The following is a 22,383-nucleotide window of genomic DNA, read 5'->3' as shown; positions in this document are numbered from 1 at the left end:
GGAAGGATAGGAATACCTTGTTCTGGCTTTAAGTCAACAAACAATTCTGAATTCACAGGGCCCAATAGACGGGGGATGCCACAGAGGCAGGAAACACCCAGCAGTTGTCAGGGCCTAGCTTCCAAGAGGCGGGTGCCTGGGCAGCCTCCAGGGAGGCTTGCAGCCGTCGTGCTGGCCTGCAGAAGGCATACAGAGCTGGCGGGAAACTGCAGGGCTCGCGTTACATAATTGGAGGAGTGTACAATAAAGGCACGGTACTAAGTTGTGGGCAGGGTGGAAGGAAGACATATGGTACCTCTATTAGTCAGGGTTCTCCACAGAAACAGAACCCAGGATGTGTGCACTGAGAGAACCAGATCTATTGTAAGGAATTGGCTCGTGTAATTGTGTAGGCCGGTAAGTCCAAACTCTGAAGCCAAGGAACCAGGAAAAGCCAATGTTGCAGTTCAAGTCCAAAGACCAGCTGCTGCCAGAATTCCCTCTTGCTCTGGGAAGGCCAGTCTTTTGTTCTACTTGGGCCATCAGCTGGTTGGATGAAGCCCACCCACATTATGGAGGACAATCTGCTTTACTCAAAGTCCACAGATTTAAATGTGAATCTCATCCAAAAACACCCTCACACAAACAGCCAGGATCATGACTGACTACGTATTTGGGCACCATGGCCTAGCCAAGTTGACTCATAGAAAGCAACATCACAGAACCTGAGGGCTAGCAGCATGGAGGAGCCATCATCCCAGTGAGATTGAGACAGAGCTGTGCAGAGAGGGCCTCCTGCAGCAGCCAACAGCAAAGGAGCTGATATGGTTTGGCTGTGTCCCCACCCAGATCTCGTCTTGAATTGTAGCTCCCACAATTCCCACGTGTTGTAGGAGGGACCCAGTGGGAGGTAAATGAACCATGGGGACAGGTCTTTCCCATGCTGTTCTCATGATAGTGAATAAGTCTCATGAAATCTGATGGTTTTATAAGGGAGACTTTCCCCACACAAGCTCTTTTTGCCTGCTGACATCCATGTAAGACATGACTTGCTCCTCCTTGCCTTCAGCCATGATTGTGAGGCCTCCCCAGCCATGTGGAACAGTGAGTCCATTAAATCTCTTTCCTGCATAAATTACCCAGTCTTGGGTATGTCTTTATTAGCAGTATGAAAACGGACTAATAGAGTAGCTAAAGAATAAATACCCAGACCTCCTTCTCCTACCTCCCTCCAATATCCTGCCAAATTTAGAGGGAAGGGAGTGGTGACTGCAGTCCACATGTCAACTTCCTGGCACTTGAAGTAGCCTGGGGAGGAGAGGATGGAGAGCAGAATGGAGAGGCACATGGAAGATGCCCAGCATTAACACTTAAGGAGTTGAACTGTGGACATGCATGTACTATTCAGGGATTACACAGAGCCCCTGCAGCAGGACGTGGGCATCTAGGGAGTCTGTATAGGGCGGGAAGAGACCATCCTTCCCAGAACTATGCATCCTGCTGCAATTGGATGTCCTTGGATGGATAGAGGATGCCCCTCCTAATGCAAGGCCTCCAGTGCCTCCTGCTGCCAGAGGAATGAGTCCAAACTCCCCCTTGGCAATCAGAGTCTCTACCCTCGGGCTTCCACCTGCTTCTCCACCACTCAGGCCTTCTCCATCCCTACATGCCTCATGACTCTGGCCTAGCCAAGAGTCCTAACAGCACTCGGGCAATCTTCTCAAAGTGAAGCCTCTTACAGATATATTCTAAGAACGAGTTTCTTAACCTCAGTGCTATTGACTCTTCAGACCAGATAATTCCTTGTTGGGGTGGGGGTGTGAAACTGTGTCATAGGATTTTTAGCAGCATCCCTGGCCTCTACCGCCTAGAAGCCAGTACACTCCGAAGTTACAACAACCAAAAATCTCCCCAGACATTGTCACATGTCCCCTGGGAGGCAAAACTGTCCCCAGTTGACAACCACTATCCTAAGGTTTGCTTTCATCAATGTGACAACACTTTGTTCATGAGAGGGCTAAGCTTTAGGCCCTTTTAAGAATGTGTGCCTTATCTTAGACACCTTTCTATACAGTGGGTTTTTTTTAACAGAGCAAGGAAATTTCCATTCAAGAGGACTTCTGTTGCAATAGTAAGCAAAGGAGCAAATTTCTAGCTGCCTATCAGGAAAATAAGACCACTTGAAAAGTCAGACAGATAAGAAAAGAATCAAGCTCCTTTTCAAGATTAGGGAAACTACCATCTCAGCATTCCACACTCCCTGATACCTCGCTACTTCTCTTCCTGCCTGGCTCTGTGGGGTGAAGAAATGAGTCCAAAGAGGGAACTTGCCAGTGTAAATGAGACTGTGTTTTCTCTGGTGAGTTGCAAGCAGCTACTCAGACCCTCGTCTCACACCAAACACCAAAATAAAGGCTAAACATCTTTCTAAAAATCAACCACAGAAGCTATCACAGTCAAATTGTTATCAGACTTCTGGGTAAGAGAGGATTTTCTAAACCTAGATCGAAGAAGGCCCAAAGAGGAAAAAAACCACATTTATTATTTTACATTGTATTACGTTATCTCATATTTTGTTCGAGAAAAATTAAATATTTTTCCTAAAAAATTAAAAGGAAAAAACACTGTTTTCCTTTTGGAAAAATAATTTGGTGATTATTTGCTTAATTTATTTATACTAAAAGTTTTTGGAACTCTGACCCAGGAATCCCACGTATAGGAATCCAAAACACAGAAAAATACAGAATACAGAAATACAGAAAAAGAATCCAAATACAGAAAAAGCAAATGTACAGGGGTATTAATTACAACATTGTTTACAGCAAGCAAAACCTGCAAGTCTCTTACCTGCCAAGCACTGGAGAGCAATTAAGTCAACCTTACTTGAACAGCCCCCAAAACTGACATTCCGGAGCCTTCCTGGTGACATGGAGAAGGGAGGTTGGCCCAGGGCTGGGAGAACAAAGCGATCCAGATAGGTACACACAGTGAGGAGATCACAGCCCTGCAAAGACTTTTCAGATGCAAGTGTGCAGAGGCAGAGGCCAATTCTGACATGAGAGATGCTGGGACAAATATAAGACCCTCAATGTCACTAATCATTTTAACCCACCTAGAATTCATGTTAATTGGATTGCAATATGATTTTTTTTTTTTTTTTTTTTTGAGACAGGGTCTTGCTCGGTTTCCCAAGCTGGGGTGCAGTGGTGGGATCATAGCTCACTGCAGCCTTGAACTCCTGGGTACAAACAATCCTCCCACCTCAGCCTCCTGAGTAGCTGGGACTATAGGCACGCACCATCCCGCTTGGCTAATTTTTTTTTTATTTTTTGCAGAGGCAGGATCTCACTATGTGGCCCAGACTTGAAATTCATTTTTAATAAACTGGGTAGACATCTAATTTTATTTTCTTCCAGCCGGATAGGCAGTTATGCCATCACTATTAATTATGTAATTGACACTTTTCTCATTGAACTGAAATCGCACGGAGTATGAGCTCTGTTAATTTCAGAAAAGAGGAAAATTTACATTTAACACAGTAAAATGACAAGAATTATGACGAAAAATGGATTAAAATCTACACTCTGTTGAAATGTTTTCTTTTGAACTCAAAACCTAAAGAAATAAAAAATAAGGACAGTCGTGGTGGCTCACCCCTATGATCCTAGCAATTTGGGAGCTCAAGGTGGGAGGATCACTTGAGCCCAGGAGTTCAAGACCAGCCTGGGCAACAAAGGGAGACCCCACTTTTACAAAAAACAAAAAAAAAACATTAGCCAGGTGTGGTGGTATATGCTTGTAGTCCCAGCTTCTCGGGAGGCTGAGGTAGGAGGATCACTTGAACCTAGGAGGTCGAGGCTGCAGTGAGCTGTTGTCTTGCCATTGTACTCCATCCTGAGTGACAGAGTGAGATCCCGCCTCAAAAAAAAAAAAAAAAGAAAGAAAGAAAGAAAAAGAAAAAAAAGAAAAGAAAATGTTGATCATCTTTGATTCTGGATGGTGGCATGGGGCCTTAGTGCTCAAAGTGTGGTGGCCTCAGTAGTGTCTGGGAGCTTACAAGACATGCAGAACCTCAGAACTAGAGCCTGCATTATAACCCAGTCCCCAGGTGACTCCTAGGCACACTAACATTTAAGCAGTTCTGTGAATGGATGAAGACAGGAGGGCAGTGTGAGGATGAGGCTTGGAGTTGGTCTTTATTTTGGCTTTGGGCATAGAGCCTTGAATTGGAATCTGAATTCCATCCTTTGCTGGGTAAGGCACGTCACCTTCAGCTTCCTCATCTCTAAGGGGACGCATCAGCATGTACTTTGCAGATTGTTGTGAAGATGACAAGGCAATGCCAAGCATATAGTAGGTACTCTGAGTGCTAGGGACCTTCCAAGGTGTCTTCCTTGATCTGCTCTTGTAGCATCACCAGCTCATCACCAGAGAGGGGCAGCTCATCACCAGTCGAGGCCCCAGACTTGCCCATTTGCAAAAGACATGACAGTCTGCTGCCTGAAATCACTATAAGGTGAATTTTGGAAAGAGCTTTGGCAACATTCTTTTAATAAAACTTTTTATTTCAAGATAATTGTAGATTCTCATGCAGCTATAAGAAATAATACAGAGAGATCCAGTGTACCCCCTACCCAGGTTCCCCCAGTGGTAACATCTTTCAGAATAATGGTACACTATCACAACCAGGATATTGACATTGATACAATCTACTGATCTTATTCAGGTTTCTTGAGTTTTACTTGTACTCATTTGTGTGTCTGTGGGTATGCATATGTGTACACGCACGCATGTGGGTGGGTGGGTTTGTGTGTGGTGTGTAGTAAGTTCTTTGCAATTTTATCACATGGTCTGTTCATGAATAACACCACTTTACAAATGGTTTGTCCAAACATACGGACTCCGGCTAAGTTTACTTCTGTACTAGTCAAAAAGAAGAGATTAATTAAGCAAGTAAATAAAGTAAACAGGATTAAAGCCAGCAGAGAATAGTGAATCAAGTTAAGGACAAGCTGTTGCTTTTTTTTTTCTTTTTTTTCTTTTTTAGAGAGACTTGTGGTCTTGCTATGTTGCCCAGGCTGGTCTCCTGGTCTCAAACCCCTGGGCTCAAGCAGTTCTCTCACCTCAGCCTCCAAAAGTGCTGAGATTACAGGCATGAGCCACCATGCCCAGCCAGGACAAGCCTGTTTTCAAGAGCAAGCTCTCTGACCTTCATCAGTGAAATCTTAGCCATTTTTAGATCCTGTTTCCTCCCCTTAAAGGGCCTTTCCGCTCTGATTCTTGTTTCCTGACCAAACTCCACGAGTGAAACATCCTTGAACTATTGCAGACCCTTGATCTCTCTTTGCCTCTGCCTTTGTCTCTGTTTGTCTCTTTGCCTGTCTGTCTCTCTCATTCTGTGTCCCTATCCCTCTGTGCAATTCTCTCCCTCCCTGCCTCCAGCAGCCCCTACACTCAAAACACCATGTCAAAGCAGGAACCCGAGAGAGCCAGCCCTGGTGATCCTGTTATGTTCTTACGATTTGTGTTCTTATGTTGTGTTCTTATGCCTCTTCTGAGAGGCAGGTGCTGGTTCCAAGAGGCTAAGAGACTCCTGGTGGGAAAGGCTGGAAGGGTAGGGGTGTGCATACCATGACTGAGGAGTGGGAAGACACCCAGGAGTCCTCAGCCAGGATGGAGGGCAAGCTGTATGCAGGAGGAAAAGACTATGAGAAAGCTCCACTCCCGGGACTACTTACTGACCTACTACGCCTTCGAAGCACTGTGGCCAAAAATGAAATCCTGAAATTTAACCTGGAAACCCTCTTCTGAAGCTTCTCTTTGGGTGAATGGCCAGTCTCCACTTTGGGGGCAGTACAGGGCTACAGTACAGGGCAGTACAGGGCTACAGTAAGAGCTGCAGGTTGGAGGCAAGCAGCCCCATCCTCTGGCCACTGCTCACCAAAGATGCTGCAAAGTCAGCCCAGCCAAACTCTGTGAACCCATGAGGGCCTCTGCCAGGTGGCAGCTCAATGGGGTCTGAGCACGGGCCTCGGAGACCAAGGAACTGGGCATGAGTCTCTGGTGGTGGGCTTCAGTCTCTTCACCTATAAAATGAGAGAACCTGTCAGGCTCACAGGCTCATGCCGGGAGAAAATAAGAGAACAGACATGATGAACACACTGCCGGCTGTCTGCCTGTCTCTGCCGGCCTCCCCTGCAGACAGTCCATATAGCCAGCCTTTGTAGCCTTTCTGGGCTCTTGAATCCCTCTGAAAATCTGATGAAAGGTCTGGTGCACACATATGCACACACACACACACACACACACAAATTTTCCACACAAAACTGACAGAATTCATGGATATCCAAAGGCAAACCACAGAGCTCAGTTTACAAACCCCTGCCCTGGGGTATCAGAATGGGGTGAGCCAGTAGATTATCACCAAGTACTTCAGTGCACACAAGGGGAGACTGAGGCTCAGGTAAGAGAGCAGGGAGAGAGGAGGCCAGCCCAGGTAAGGTCAAACAGCCAGTCAGTAGTAATAGCAAGACTAGAGCTCAGATGGTTGATTTAGGGCTGCCATGCACAGTTGGGCAGCGTGTGCCCTGCAAACTCTAGGAGTTGCCAGAGTGAGGCAGGGCACTGTGGGAGGTGGGATGGTGGGAAAGGGCCTCTCTGAGGAGCACTCCAAGTAGTGTCCCAGTGAAGAGAGGGAGAAAGGGCATAAAGACCCGAGGAAAGGGAGTGTCAGGCTGTGCGAGCAGCAGGGGCAAAGGCCCAGCGGTGGGGAGGAGCCACCCGTGTGTTGAGGACAATGAAAAGGGCGCTGTGCAAGGGGTGGAGTGAGGAGAGTCAGGTGTCAGGGAAGCTGAGACCACATCCTGTGGGGCCTTGAGGGCCATGGTAAGAAGGGAGGTTGGCACTGTGGATCTCCTAAGCACTGGAGAAGAGAATGGCATGATAGCCTCTACATTTCTTAAAGAACCGTTCATCATGCGAGGCCTCAGGAGGTGAGGGCAGCATTGGGCACGGCAGAAGAGGATGCTGGCGTCCTCCAGGGAAGCGCCAATAGCAGGAGCCCTGCAGGGGCTGGAGGTGACTGGAGTTTGGAATCACTCTGCAGGTGGAGCCAACAGGATTTGCTGATGGTTTGGATGTAAGAAAGAGTGAAGGGTCAAGGGCAACTCCAGGGCTTTTGGCCAGAGCCACAGGAAGGATGGAGTTGCCAGTATTAGGAGGGACATGACACAGGAGGAGCAGGTGTGGGCAGCAGATGTTGATTTCTCAGCCTGGGCAATGTGTTGGAGTTGCCTGCCTGAGGCTGAAGTGGAGATACCCACAGAGGAGCCACTGGGTGTACGTGTCTGGGCCTCCCGGAGACTCCAGGGCTGGAGCCTGACTCTAGGAGTCATCTGTGGATGGCTGAGGCCGTCAAGTTGCTAAGTGTGGATGGGGAGGAGATGCTGTGTTCTACGGCTAAGGAGTGGAGAAGGCTGTTCAGGGAGACAGAAAAAGGTAGAACCACGAGGGTGCAGTGCCCCAAGAAGCCAAATAAAGAGAATGTTTCAAGAAGCAGGGAGCTCCAGCATGGCTGAACCTAAAGATGTTATGCTAAGTGAAATGAACCAAACTGGGAAGGACAAGTACTGTAGCCTCCCCGTACATGAAATGTCTAGAATAGGCAAATCCAGAAACGGAAAGTAGATTAGAGGTTATCAGGGGCTGCCGGGAGGAAGAATGGGGAATGGGGAGTTACTGTTTAATGAGTACAGGGTTTCCATATGGAGTGATGCAAAAGTTTTGGAAAGACAGTGATGAGTGCACAACTGTGTGGGTGCAACTAATGTCACTGAACTGTACACTTTGATCAAAATGACAAATTTTGTTATATAGTTTACAACTTAATGAAATTAATAATGTAATATACAAAAACTATTTGATTGTTTAAAAGAAGGAGGCAAAGGAGGAAGGGGGGCAGAGTTATTCAATCCACTGTCACTTACAGCTGTGTAGACTTGAGCAAGTCTGTGCCTCTGTTTCTTCATCTGTATAATGAGGAAAATAATATCTCGCTCAAAGAGCTGCTGAAAGGGTAAGTCCCAGGCTTTGCCCAGAGGGTGGTGGTGAGGACTGAGGGGCTGCTATCATGATCATCATGTCATCTCTGTGACCCTCCTCCATCGAAGCAGGTGGCAGGAGAAGGAGAACCCGCTTTGCTGGACAGTCACATGGTTGCTGAAGTGTGATATGACCAAGCCGCATCCACTGGGGTCAACCCCGGTGTTCCCTGAAGAATGCCTGTCCTGATGTGGACACATACTGGGCAGCCCTGCAGAACCTGGCCAGCCTGCTGAAGGCAGATGGGCACCTGGTCGCCACGGCTGCCCTGCACTTCCGCTATATGGTAGGCTCCAAGAAGCTCTCTGGGCTCCACCCAGAGGAGACGGTGGAGAAGACCATGCAGGAGGCTGGCTGCCAGGTGCAGAGGTGTGCCCCATCAGCTGCTCTGAGACCTGCTCCATCAACGAGGGTGGCTGCTTTGTGGCTGCCTGCAAGGGCCCCAGTGTCTGAGGCCAGACTGGCAGAGAAGGGCCTGCCCCAGAGGGGAAGTCACGACCAAAGCATCTACAGTCTTGCCCCACAGCCCCGCTTAAAGCAGGTCAGGCCTCAGCCCTACCTCTTCATTCCTGTTACCTGGTCCCAAGGTCACAAGTGAAAAGCAAGGGTTCCCCCAGCACCACGCCTAGGGACCTGTCCCTTACACTACCCTGCACCAAAGATCATGAACAAAAAGTGGCTTAGCTGGATACTATCTTGGTTTGGATTCCCCTAGAAGCAGACCATAAGACAAGGACTTCAGTGCTGATAGTTGATTTGAAGGAAGATCCCAGGAAACATCAATCAGGACATGGGAGGGAAAGCAGAAAAGGCAGCCACACGGAGTGTGTCAACAACCCCTTACCACTGTGGGCAATTGGAACGCCGTTGTCCTGGGGGCTCTGGGGCCAGCGTAGAGCACATGGCTTGGAGTTATCCCACCCGGGGGAGCTGCAGCACTTGCACACCACCTCCTGTCATCATGACTGAGGGCTGCTCCTCAGGGGCGTTAATTCCCCAGCATGTCCAACTCGCCTGTATTTGGACAGCGCAGCCCAAGAGAGAAGCCTCAAGTGAAGACTCACAGGTGCTGGCCATGGGAAGTTCAGCCAGCATGCTGAGGGAATGGGAAGAGGCAGCAAGAGCATCAGCAACAGACATGAAATGTCCCATCGGCTGGGGTCCCGTCGGCTGGGGTGTGGGACGGGTCCTGGGGAGCCTGGTTTTTCCACCAGACGAACAGGATCTCAGGTTCTTAAAGTGGAAAGGCACCTGTGAGAGCTAGAAGACCTCTAGGCCAAGCTCCTATTCCCACAGGTGGGGAAGCTGAGGTCTGGAAGGGGAGGGGACTGGCTCCATCCAGAGGGCTAAGTGGTCAGTGGCAGGGGCAGCATTGGAGCCTGGGCTCTGTCGACGGACCTGGTGGTGATGGAGCCTCGGGAAATGGTCGACTGAGGCTGACCAGCAGGGCAGAGCCGGGACTGAGGCTGTCCATCCATATGGTCAAGAACCTGGGCCCTCTGACCTCTGGGAAGGCCTGGGGCCATGTCCCTAGAAGGACCTTCACAAGGTCATACATCTCTGGACACCCTTCTTACTCAAACAGCCAGCTCCGTTCCAGCCAGCTCTTAGCACTGGACTTCCTCATTTTCCCTGGGATGTAGGAAGGGCATCAGCATTTCTCCACCCAGGCCAGGCCTATATGAAGCCCCCAACTACTTTCCAAAATGTGGCATGACCCCTCACAGGTCTTGTAACTCCCAGTGTCCCCAACCCCAGTCCATTCTCCCCAGAGAAGCCTTCCAAAGCCAGTGCAGGTCAGGCTCTATCCTGCTTTAAACCGTGCCCCACAGGGATAAAGGGTCCAGCCCAGCTACAGTTCATAAGGCCCTGCACACCTTGGCTGGGGCCTCAGGGCCCGTACCCACCAACAGGGCTCCCGGAACCAGTCCAGCAACCTCCTACCTGCATGTCCTTGCAACACAGAACTCCTCCCCTCCTCTCTAACTCATGCCCCACCTCTGAACAGACTCCAGCAAGTGATACAGGAAAGAGCTGTGATGGGGAGAAGGGTTGAGCCAGCATCCCTGACCCATTTGCCATCCTGCTGCTAAAGCTCAGTGCTTTTCAAATTGCCTCCATCACGTTTTTGGGGTCCCTGAGCCTGATATCAGAGGACAATGACGAGTCTTGCTCCATCCACCATAAGCAATAGTTTCATCCCTGGGTCCTGGATCTGCTGGAGACGCCGGCAATGGCTCCCATGGCCACCAGAGGGCAGGGCAGGGCAGGAAGCAGCAGGCGGAGGCTGGAAAGGAGATTCTGTGTGGATCCTCCTTAGGAGAGAAAGGTCCATTTCCTGCCACCTTTTGATTCATGGAGGTTCTGCCAGGCCTAACCAGGCAGAGAAACCATGAGCTGGCCCACCGGGAGGGGCCTTGAAACCTTTGGAGAGGCAGGGCCTCTGAAGCTTGGATCCACCTGTCTCGTGGTCCTGGACACTGTATTTCAGCTGGGAACCAGACTAGGTTTTCCAAACTAATGTGCCTGTGCATCACCTGGAGATCTTGCTAAACTCTGAATTCTGATCCGGTACATCTGAGCCAGTAGGGCTGAGAGTCTGTATTCCCAACAAGCTCCCAAGTGCCGCTGACGCGGCTGGTCCAAGGACCATGCTTTGAGTAGCAAGGGATAATAGAAAAGAATGCATCTTAAAATCTGAATTTTCCCTGAAATAATGAGGTTCCTGGACACATCTTAGGGTTGGCACCTAATTTCTCTAGCTTTTTTCTCCAGGTGAGAGAGGGAGGAAGACCTGGGTACTCTACCCAGAAAATATCCCTACCCCTTCTCTTGCCCCGGCATGGTGGGCTTTCCTCCCTCTCGTCTTTGACGGTCTTCCCTGCCAGCTAGAACTTCCCAGGGCAAGGACTAGGGATGCCCTCCCAGACTCTTCACCTTGGCAGTTCCCTGGCAGGCAGTAGGGACCTGGGGAGGGTTTGCAGTTGCTGAGCTCACACAACTCGATGCCTTCCAGCTGGCTCTTCATGGCTGAGGGTTCTGGAACTGCCCAGAACCCTCCCACATCACCTGCCCTCCTCCAAGCTCCCACCAGGCGCATGGGAATGGGGATGGGGTAGTTAGAGGAGTTGCAGGCTTCCAACTTGAGGCCCAAAGATGCAAAATTACTCCTATAATGTCATTCACCTTCAATATCCCAAGCTGTAGTCAGTCAAAGAAGGTTGGGTGGGGCCAGGGCAGGGGTTTTCACCCTGGATATGCATTAGACTTACCTAGGCAGCTGTAAAAGTCCTGAATCCTGGGCCTTACCCCAGACTGATTAGATCAGAACTTCTTGGAGGTGCCACCCAGGCATCAGTACCTTGTAAAGCTCCCCTGGTGATTCAAATGTACGGAAGATTGAGAACTGCTGGTCTGGGCCGGTGCTTCTGAAACTGTACTGTGCTCATGAATTACTTGGGAGTCTGCCCAAATGCAGATTCTGAGTCTGTAGATCTGAGGGGGGCAAATAATTTGCATTTCTGAAATGTCCCTAGGGAGGCTGATGTTGCTGATTCAAGACCCACTCTGGGTACCAAGGGGTACAGAGCACAAAGTACTTCCTTTCCACCTACCCCCAGCCTGGGCTCCACACTTTTAGTAAAACAGGACTGCATAATAAAGTGGTCTGAGTGTAGACTGATGATCCCTGATATCCTAGATCCCTCAGGGCCTGGGCTCCTGAATGATTCGAAAAGGTCTTCTAAATCATGACAGAGCCATCTGTGCTGCCTCTGTTGATATGTCATTGGGAGCATCCAAGAATCACTCACTCCTTCTAGAAGTTCATCCACAGAGCAGCTCTGTATTTCAGCCCTACTTGCTGTCCTCTCCCCACCACTACAGTATCCAGCTGCCCTCACTGGCCTAGCCTGCAGACGCTCAAACTGAGCAGGTCCAAAGGCACACCGCCCATCTCCCGGTCCCCCAGCCCTGCTCCTCCTCCCCTCGCCCCAGCCCAGCAAGGACACTCCTGTGCAAGTCTCATCCATGCCAGACACATGATTGCCACCCTAGCCTCTTCCTCTCTCACCCTTGGTCTGCACCACCAGCTTCCCTAAGCCTTGACATTACCTCCTAAACAGCTCTCAAATCCACCTAGTGGCCCTCATCGCCCCACCACTGCTCTGATTCTGGTTCTATTCTCTCGCCTCAGCACCTATCCCACCTCCAGGCTCTTGCTGTGTAAAGGGTGGTCCATGGAGCAGCAGCAGCAGCATCACCAGGGAACTTATTATAAATGCAGCATCTTGAGTCCCAGCCCAGACCTGCTGAATCCGATCTGCATTTTAACAAGCTCTCCAGGTGATTCGTACCTACATTAAATTCTAAGAAGCACTGATCTAGTAATAGAGAGATGATGACAGGAAACAAGAAGGGAAAGAGAAAGCAGAAGAGAAGAAGGGGGTTCCTTTTTAGCATCCTCCATTCCTGGCCCCCTCCTCATATTCCACATCTCAGCTCAAATGGTACCTATCCCTACCCTTACCACATAGAGTAGATGCTTCCCCCTCTCTTTCTCCATTCACTGTCACATCACCGATTTATTTCCTTCATCTCACATGTTATTCTATTTTCTGTCTCTCAGTGACATAGAAATTCTAACTGAGGCAGGAAACTGCTCTCCCTTGTTCATGGCTGTATCCCTAGTGCCTAGCACATGGTACCTGTTGAATAAATAAATTGAATACGTGAAACTTATTATAGACTTCTGCTGCTGCAAACTTCACCTTTTGAACTAAGAAGTTTCTGAAGCCATCTAGTCCAAGAGCTTTGTTTTATTCTTTATATCGCAAATGGGCCATGATCTAACAACTTGATGCTTTAAGCGGAACATCAAGACTTCAAAAAGCAAGCATGTACCAGAATGGGATCGATTGCAAAAATGACCACAGATTCTTCCCTTTCCAGTGGGTACAAGTCTTTGCCATATGACTTTGCATCTTCTTCCATTAGGAGGTAGCACTATTTCTCTCCACAATCTCCCTGTTCCCAATCTGGACTTGACCACATGACTTGTTTTGGCCATTAGCAAAAGTGATGCAAGCAGATGTTCGAAAAGTACTTACACACTGGAGCTTGTCCCCTCTCTTCCTTCTTGGTATTTACTCAAAGAAGTTGAAAACTCATGTCCACACAAAAATTCATGCACAAATGTCTATAGCATCTGTATTTATGAATTGATACAACCTGGAAGCAACCAGGATATCCTTCACCAGGTAAATGCATAACTATAGTGCATCCAGACAATGAGTTAGTTTTCAGGACTAAAATTATGATGAGCTATCAAGCCATAAAAAGACACAGAGGAAACAAACTTTCTTAATTGAAAGAAGTTGATCTGAAAAGGCTGCTTACTGTATGATTCCAACTATATGACATTCTGGAAAAGATAGAACTATAGAGACAGTAAAAGATTAGTAGTTACCAGGGGTTTAGGGGAAGGAGGAATGATTAGGTGGAGCACAGAGGATTTCTTTTTCTAGGGCAGTGAAACTATCCTATACAATACTACAATGGTGGATATGTGACATTATACATTTGTCCAAACCCATAGAATGAACAACACCAAGAGTGGATCCTAGTGTAGACAATGGAGTTTGGGTCATAATGATGTGTCAATGTAGGTTAATTGATTATAATAAATGTACCACTCTGGTGGGGATGTGAATAGTTGGGGGTGGGGACAGGGAACATATGAGGAATCTCTGAACTTCCCACTCAGTGTTGCTGTGAACCTAAAACTGGTCTAAAAAAACAAAGTCTATTAAAAAATAAGTGCTTTCACAATGAGACTTGTTCCCTTCCTTGCTGCTCTTAGGAACCCTATGGCCCTTGGTGTATTAGTCTATTCTCACACTGCTAATAAAGACATACCCAAGAATTTATACCAAGGTAATTTATAAAGGAAAGAAGTTTAATAGACTCACAGCTCAGTATGGCTGGTGAGGCCTCAGGAAACTTACAATCACGGCAGGAAGGGGAGTAAACACATCCTTCTTCACATGGTGGCAGCGAGGCAAAGTGCTGAGCAAAAGAGGGGAAAGCCCCTTATAAAACCATCAGATCTTGTGAGAACTCAGTATCGTAAGAACAGCATGAGGGTATCTGCTCCCATGATTCAAATACCTCCCACCGGTCCCTCCCATGACACATAGGGATTATGGGAACTACAATTCAAGACGAGTTTGGGTGGGGACACAGCCAAACCATATCACCCAGCATGTGGGAAAGCCCAGACTGGCCTGCTGGACACTGAGGGCTGTGCCATGCCATTACCCCAGCCAACATCAAGTGAACTGCCAGCTATGTGAATGAGGGCATTGCAGACCCCCAGCCCCAGCCAAGATGCCAGCTGAGTGCAGAGGGTAGCCCAACCAGCCCTGACCACTGTGCTGCCCTGACCGCAGCATGGCCCAGCCAACCCACAGCATCCTGAGAAATCATAAATGTGTTAAGCCTCTATTTTGAGGTGAGTTGTCACCACAAAAAATAACTGAAATACAGATAGCTTTTTCAGATAAGTACAGCAGATTGAGCACATTTGAGCCTTGTCCTTCCTAAAATACCACTAAATGGACAATAAATAGCTTATTTAAAAGCAATAAACTGGTAATGACAAGTGGGAGAGGAGACAACAGCAACATGATGTTGGAAGCTGAGGAACAGGTTGATGAGCAGGTACACTAATTTACCAGGCATGGACAAGCTGCATTGTAAGCTTGCCATGGTGGAAGTTGGTAAGCAACTTGACTTCGTCTAGGAAGGTTGCGAGATTGGACTGGCTATTTCTGGAAAGGGTGAGAGTGGGCCGAAGGTGGGTTCCCAGCAGGTGGACTGTTGAATGCTGTGTAGGAAGAAGTTCTCATGCCCTGCCTGTCAGCCCATAGCAGCTGGTGCTCCCTGTCCCACACTACCCAGGACAAAAAGCCTCTTCCTTAGGGAGAACAAAACAGAGGGTGTCTGCACCAAGGGCCACCAGACACAGTTGATGCTGGAGGCACTGTTCTTGACATAAGAGGATTAGCTGAAGATTTATATGCTGGATATCAACACCATCCAGGGCCCCAGCCTTCTTCCCTCTCACTCTGCTCTCAGGATGGTGGCCTCTAGGTGTCCTATCCTTACACAGTAGACCAGAAAAGTCTTTTCTAGATAATATAACCAGCCCTAGGCCAGGTGCAGTGGTTCATGCCTGTAATCCCAGCACTTTGGGAGGCTGAGGCACTGGGATTACAGGCGTGAACCACTGCACCTGGCCCAGGCTGGTCTCAAACTCGTTTTCTCTGCTATTGGGCTTTCCTCACATGTGTGTGGCAATCCTCAGCTGCCTGCTCATATTTGCAGTGGGGCACTATGGAGATTAGAAGCTCAGTACTCGTTGGGGGTGCAGTCTGGCCCTAGAGCCCTGATGTCCATTTCTCAGATGATTTCTCCTGGGCTGGTCAAATTCTTTGGGTTTTGTTTGTTTGTTTGTTTGTTTGTTTTAAGAGAGACAGCGTCTTGCTCTGTCACCCAGGCTGAAGTGCAGTGGCCCCATCATAGCTTACTGTAACCTTGAACTCCTGGGCTCAAACGATCTTCCTGCCTTAGCCTCCTGAGTAGCTGAGACCACAGACATGCACCACTACACCCAGATAATTTTCTTTTTCTTTCTTTCTTTCTATTTTTCTTTTTTTATAGAGTTGGGGGTCTCACTATATTGCCCATGCTGGCCTCAAACTCCTGGCCTGAAACAAGACAAAGGCAACCTGGAAGAAACAGATTGTGCAGGGAGAAGAAAACTTTCTGTAAAGGATCATCAGTGTGCTCTCGGATATAGAAGATGTTGAATGCATGAAACAAGAACAGGATACACAATCCCGGCTGCTGGTGCTAGCTCTTCCTCCCTGCCTGTCTCGCTCTCCCTGCTCCCTCATTCCTGCTTCCTTGCCTCCTGGGGACACCCCCCAAACCATCACCTCTCCCCCAAGCCCTGGTCTCAGGTTCTGCTCTCAGGGAAGCTGCAGCAGGAGAGCTTGCATTCTGCTGGCATCTCCCTGGGCCAGAGGGCAGTGAGTGTTAAGGTCTTGGCAGGCCCGGGAGTTGAGGCAGCAGAGAGAGCTAGGAGTGGGAGGAGCAGCAGGCCCCGCTGGTGTCACTGGGGGTGTTTACACAAAATACTGCACCAGTGAGCGCCTCCCTCAGCCATTGTCCAGCAAATGCTCACTGACCTCAGTGCTCCTGCTCCAGAAAGGGCCGCTGGAGACCCCACCACCTGTCCTTCCCATCGCTAGAGCACAGGGGACAGTGGAGAGGCAATGTCAAACACGTCCCTGTCTGGGTTTCAACCCTGACCCTGATGCTCAGGTCTGATCCTGGACAAGTTACCTAACCTCTCTTAGCCTCTATTTAGTCATGCAAAAAAGGGTAATGGGGGAGATGAAATGAGTTCATATTAAGCATGTAACACCAGGCCTGGCCCAAGATAAGCCCTATGCAGTGTTAGCTATTGGTGTGAGGCTTTTCCCCTAAATCCGGCACACATTCAGTGAGCTCAGAGGAGGAGGCCCCACCTGGAGGGGAATCTCATGATCACACTGGCTCCATCAGAGCGGGGCTGGAAGGTGGGCTAGAGGAAGCCCCGAGGAGGTCGGGGGGACTGGGGAGCCCCCAAGAGGTCAGTGGGGCCTGAGGGATCCCTGAGAAGGTCAGTGGGGTGTGGGGAACCCATCTGGAGGCAAGGGGAGGGCACAGGGCTTGATCCTGAAGAAGGAAAGCAAGGTATGCATTGGAGGTTTCCAGAAAAGCATGACCACAAGGAAGGAGGGCAAGTGCCTGGGGTATGAGGGTAAGGAGACCAGCTGGGGCACAGGCTTCATGGGGCATGACAGGAGAGGAATCCAGGACATGAGAGGGGGCAGAGCCAGCCGGTGGGGTGGACTGGATGGGCCAGTGGGTGAGCCATCCTATGGTGGGCATGGATGGGCCAATGGGTGAGCTGTCCAGTGGCAGGCATTGACAGGCTGGCAGGTGAACTGTCCTGTGGTGGGCAGTATCTTGCCGGTGGTTTGGGCTCCTGCTTCATGACTGCCCTCATCGCAGCAGCCACTGATCTCCCTGGGGATGCACACAGCATGTGCGAGGTGGAACCTGGCACCTGCTCCCCAGCCCACTTGCCAAAAACCAGAGAAGAAGAGGGTATGCTCTGGGAGTGACTGAACTTGGAATCCAGATTGGGAGGGTCAAATACTGCATGAATATTTCCAGAGTCCAAGAATCCAACGTGCATGTTCACCGAAGCTGTGTTCGAAAGACCTCCAGAAGATGGAGGTGTTCAAAGCCAAACAGATTCTCCTGGATTTGCCCTGGGTAGTAGGAACCTGATATGGAAAAGACCAGAAAGTAATCGGGTTTTCAGATTCTTCTGAGGAAAGCAGGAACCTGCGTGAGGCCAGGTTGTGGGGCCGCTGGGGCCCTGGATGGTGCTAGGTGGGTCCTGCACCCCAGCTCAGCAGGGCACAGTCAGCAGGGGCAGTCAGGGAGGCCCCAGGCTCCCTATGGCCCAGACCATATGCACTGTTGGAGGGTCTGAGTGAAGGACAGGGTGAAGATGCGCCCAGACTCCCTGCCTACTGTGGCCGTGAAGGCCATGACCTCCTGCCCAGCTTGCTCTCCCAGCAGATGGGAACCACCTCCCAACAGAAACTGAAGTTGGAATATCTGAAGGCTCAGGAGGTCTCTCAGGGCAGGGTGATGAGGGCTGGGCACAAGGAAGGTCAGCACAGAGCTGCCCCACGTGGCGGGGCTGCGTGGGGAGCCAGCAGTGCATGTAAAGGGAGTGAGCTCCCCACTACTGTGGGGTGTGCACGCAGAGGCTGAGTGGGCTCCTGCTAGGATGGTGAAGCAGGGCTCCCATAGCCCGGCACCCAGTGGGATGCTGGTCTACAGGAGATCACTTCTGGGCCTCCTTTTAGGCCTGAGGAGCAGAACACCTGCACAGAGGGTCAGGACATGGTGTGGGTATGGCCGGCTGCCTCTGGCAGGAGGCACAGCCAGGGCAAGCACCAGGAGAGACAGGGAGGAGCACAGCCACTGGGAGGGTCCTTGAGGGCTCCTGTAGAGGCCCATGTGGACTGGGGTTAGGGGGGCTTCCACAGGCAGAGCAGTGACAGCCAAGGAGTTGGGGGCTGGAAAAGGGGGCAGTGGGGAGGAACTGGTGTCCTGGCATAGGCACCGCTGTGATCAAAGGTGACAGGACATGGGCAGGAGTGGCATGCACAGCTTTAGGAAGGCAGGGCAGCTGGTGAGACGAGCTACAGTGACAGGAGTTGGAGAAGTACATGGGCCACCCAGCACTGTGGGAGGCCGAGGCAAGTGGATCACCTGAAGAGTTCAAGATCAGCCTGGGCAACATGGTGAACCCCATCTCTACTCAAAATACAAAAAAAAAAAAAAAAAAGTCAGGTGTGGTGGCACATGCCTGTAGTTCCACCCACTCAGAAGGCTGAGGCAGGAGAATCACTTGAACCCTGGAGGCGAAGGTTGCAGTGAACCATGAGCCGAGATTGTGCCACTGCACTCCAGCCTGGATGACAGAGCAAGACTGTCTCTCTCTAAACAAAAAAAAGAAAGAAAGAAAAAAAAAAGAAGAAGTGCATGGGGTCAGAGTTAGCAGAGCCTCCCTCGCCAGGGAGAGGCTGGTGTTCCTTCCCTGGGAAGGAGGCAGAGATGACTCTCTGTGGCTTTGGAGAAGGGTGGGGCATGTCCTTGGGAAGGTGGATGATTTAAAATATATACATACATATATCGAGTTTTTAAGCACTGCAATGGGGTCTTGCAGTGGGGGACATAGCGTGCAGTAAACTCCTCGGTGGAAGACTTTCTCATGCAGGCGTCAGCGGTGGGCCTGAGCTTGGGTGGGCAGGCAAGATGTGAGCAGCATCAGGAAGGCAGGGCGGGAGTGTGCCCGAGTGGAGGGGACACCCCCTCAAAATACCTAGGGTGGCAGATGCTGACCATCTGCTGAAGAGGTCAGCCTGGCTGCGACCGACGGACCACGTGGCTGTAGACAGAGTGAGCACACATCCTGTAATTAAGCAAGCCATCCATTTCCCGCTGTTAGACTGCAAACGGACTACCCGACGCGTTGAGAAGAAAGCAATGCGTTTTTTTCTTTGTAATGATGACTTCCAGATCCAAGAACGATGTCAGCTGTCCATTCTGCTGGCCAGCAAAATACCTGCTCTGCCTCTGCCCTGGGATCTTGTGCCCATTTTAGACCTCAAAAGGCATAACTGCTTGCTTTTCCTTCAGTACCACAAAGGAAGTCATCTTTTCTACTGCGGCAGCAGAGGCAGAAAGCTTCTGAAAACCCAGTCAGAGAGGCCAGCCATTTGGCTTTCAGACAGCCAGATAAGCCCCCTTGTTCCTGCCTTGCCGTGGCGGAATGACAGTAGAAAGGTGTGCTGGGAACCCCAAAGTCGTGGGGAGGGAGGGCACCCTGAGTGGAGCCTGCCCACTGCCTCACCTTCCCAACAGCTGGCAAAAAGGGGAGAGGGGTCCCCATGCAGACAGAACCTTGAGGACCAGAGAGTCAGCTGCCCAATTCATGGATGGGAAGACTGAGGCTCAGAGAGGGAGGGAGCAGCCTGCAGGTTTGAAGCTTGGTGGTTACCATGTGCAACAGAGTCTGGGCCTGTAGTTGGGATGCCTGGATTCTAGACCCAGCCACATCTCTCATGAGCTGTGCGGCCTTGGGTGAGCTCACACATCCTCTGTGGGTAAGTGGTTACAGAAAGATGTTGTCCGGGATCTCCTCCGAGGACTGCAGGCCTCTCAGCCCTGCTTCTCCTCTTCATCTCCGCCCCTCTTGCACAAGAAAGGCTTTCATCTCAAGGCTTTGGGAAGGTGGACAAGTCATCAGCAGTGTGATGCCACCATGGCAGTGCAAATGTTGGCAGGAGGGCCAGGTACCGAGGGCTGCAGCCATGTGGTCAGCAAGTCCCGGCTACTTTCCTCGCCTCAATTTCCCCAGTCGCACCAAAGAAGCAAAAGAGGCAGGAAGCTAGAAAAAGCCCTGGCTTAGTCAGAAACAAAGTGCGAAGTTGGAGGCAGGATTTTAGCCATTTTCAGCTGGGCTGTCCCCAGCAGTTCCTCCTGGCCCTACTATTCACTTCTGCTGGGTCCTGCTCCTTCCTTCGCTTGCTTCTCAGCTCCACTCTATTTCCAGGGGCAGGTTTGCAGAGGAGAAGTCACCTCACCCGCACTGAGGTCCCTCTGCTGAGATGGACGTACACCTTTCCTAAGCCATGTGATCCATAAAACAAGGCTGTGAGGTGCTGTATTTTATGCTCTCTTCGGCATTTAATTATTTGGAAGAGTTAGTCCACTTTGTCTAATAAGCACATGAGGGTGGAGACTGTCTATATTTGATTCTGTATCCCCCATACCTAGCACAATGCCTGCTGAATGTTTACAACTATCCCTATTTCACAGATGTGAAAGCTGAGGCTCAGAGAGGTTAAGGAATCTGCCTAGGGCCACACAGTAAGCAAGGCACAGGCTGAGTTTCCACCCTAGCTGTGCCCAGCTGCAAAGCAGGGTGGGTGGATGGGTGAGTGAAGTTGGTTCATGTTCTCAGTAACCAGGTGGGCTTGTGCACCAGGGTGGAGGAACCAGAGAGGTGCTCCCAGAGTCTGCATAACCCCATAGACAGACAGACAGACAGACAGACAGACAGACCTGGGCTTGAATCCTGGCTCCGCTGTGCAGGCATCATGGCTGAGCTTTCAGTTTCTGCATCTATAAACTGAGTGATCCTAAGAGCACCCCCTTCGGTTGGGTAAGGATTAGTTGAGGGACGATGGGGAAAAGTGTGTTCTGGGGCCTAGCCCACAGGGATCTCAGCAAGAGCTGCCTCTTGTTTCTGGGATTGTCCTCGGTCTGAGGAAAGACCTCGGAAGCAGACATGGTGCTAGCAGAAATGGCTCTGGCATGGTGCTAGGAAACTTTCCTCCCACTTCTGGGAATTCCCCTCTGCTGCTGCCATGATAATGAGAGGTGACCTTTCAGAAAAGCATCCTGTGCTTTTATTTTTTAATTTTTGAGACAAGGTCTCGCTCTGTTGCCCAGGCTGGAGGGCAGTGGTACGATCTCGGCTCACTGCATCCTCAGCCTCCTAAGTAACTGGGACTACAGGTGCGCGCCATCACGCCTGGCTAATTTTTGTGTTTTTTAAGTAGAATCGGAGTTTCACCATGTTGGCCAGGCTGGTCTGAAACTCCTGACTTCAAGTGATCCGCCTATCTCTGCCCCTCAAAGTGCTGGGATTACAGACTTGTGCCACCATGTCCGGCTGTGCTTTTAGCATAAAGGACTTTGCTGCAGGACAGAGCCTAAAGGCCTAGCACACCCTTGCAGCTCTTCCCTTGCCTGCCCTCCATGGCGTCACCCTGAACCCTGAATGCCCTGCTTGCAGTCCCATTCTGCTGCCCTCCCCAGACTTCCCTCCTCTTCCTCCTCCGGAAGCTGGTCCCTGCCAGTTCTTCAATACCAGTCCCCATCCTGTCCATCCCAGGAGTACTTCCTGAGCCCAGCCCTTGGGTACCCACTGCACTCACAGCTACAACAATACTTAATCCATGAATACATTCATGCAGTGACTATTTATTGAGCAGCTACTGTTTACAGACTGTGAACAGAGGGAACAAAACAGACAAAATTCCTGCCTTCTAACTAAGGCTTTACCTGCTACACAGGACAAAAGAAGAAAACCAAAGAAATAACTGAAGGTATGTATTAGAAGATGATAAGTTAGGAAAAATAAAGCAGGGAGTGAAGGGGATGCAGGTGAGAGATACGTTTGCAATTTTAAATAATGTGAGTCTCGCATCCAGTTCCCTAGAAGCAGAGCCTGAGATGAGGATCTGGGCACGTGTTGTATTGAGGGAAGTGAGGAAGCGAGGAAGCAGGGCAAGACAGGAGGCAGGAGAGAAGGGACTGGAGTCAGCTTCAGTCTGGTCCCACAGGGAGTTCTAGGACATGGATTGCACACACTCAGTCCCCACTTGAAGCCTTTGCGACCCTGAGTCTGTGAGCCCGTGGTTGTGAGCTGCCCAGAGGTGGAAGTGTTACAGGAAGGGGGTCCCGATCCAGACGCTGATCCATATCCAAAAGAGGGTTCTTGGATCTGATGCAAGCAAGAATTCAGGGCAAGTCCATAAAGTAAAGTGAAAGCAAGTTTTCTAAGAAAGGAAAAAAATAAAAGAATGACTATTCTATAGA

The sequence above is a fragment of the Papio anubis genome, chromosome 4, assembly GCF_008728515.1.
Source record: "Papio anubis isolate 15944 chromosome 4, Panubis1.0, whole genome shotgun sequence".
Taxonomy (NCBI): Eukaryota; Metazoa; Chordata; class Mammalia; order Primates; family Cercopithecidae; genus Papio; species Papio anubis.
The sequence above is the reverse complement of the archived record's forward strand: the minus strand, read 5'-3'. Positions refer to the sequence as shown.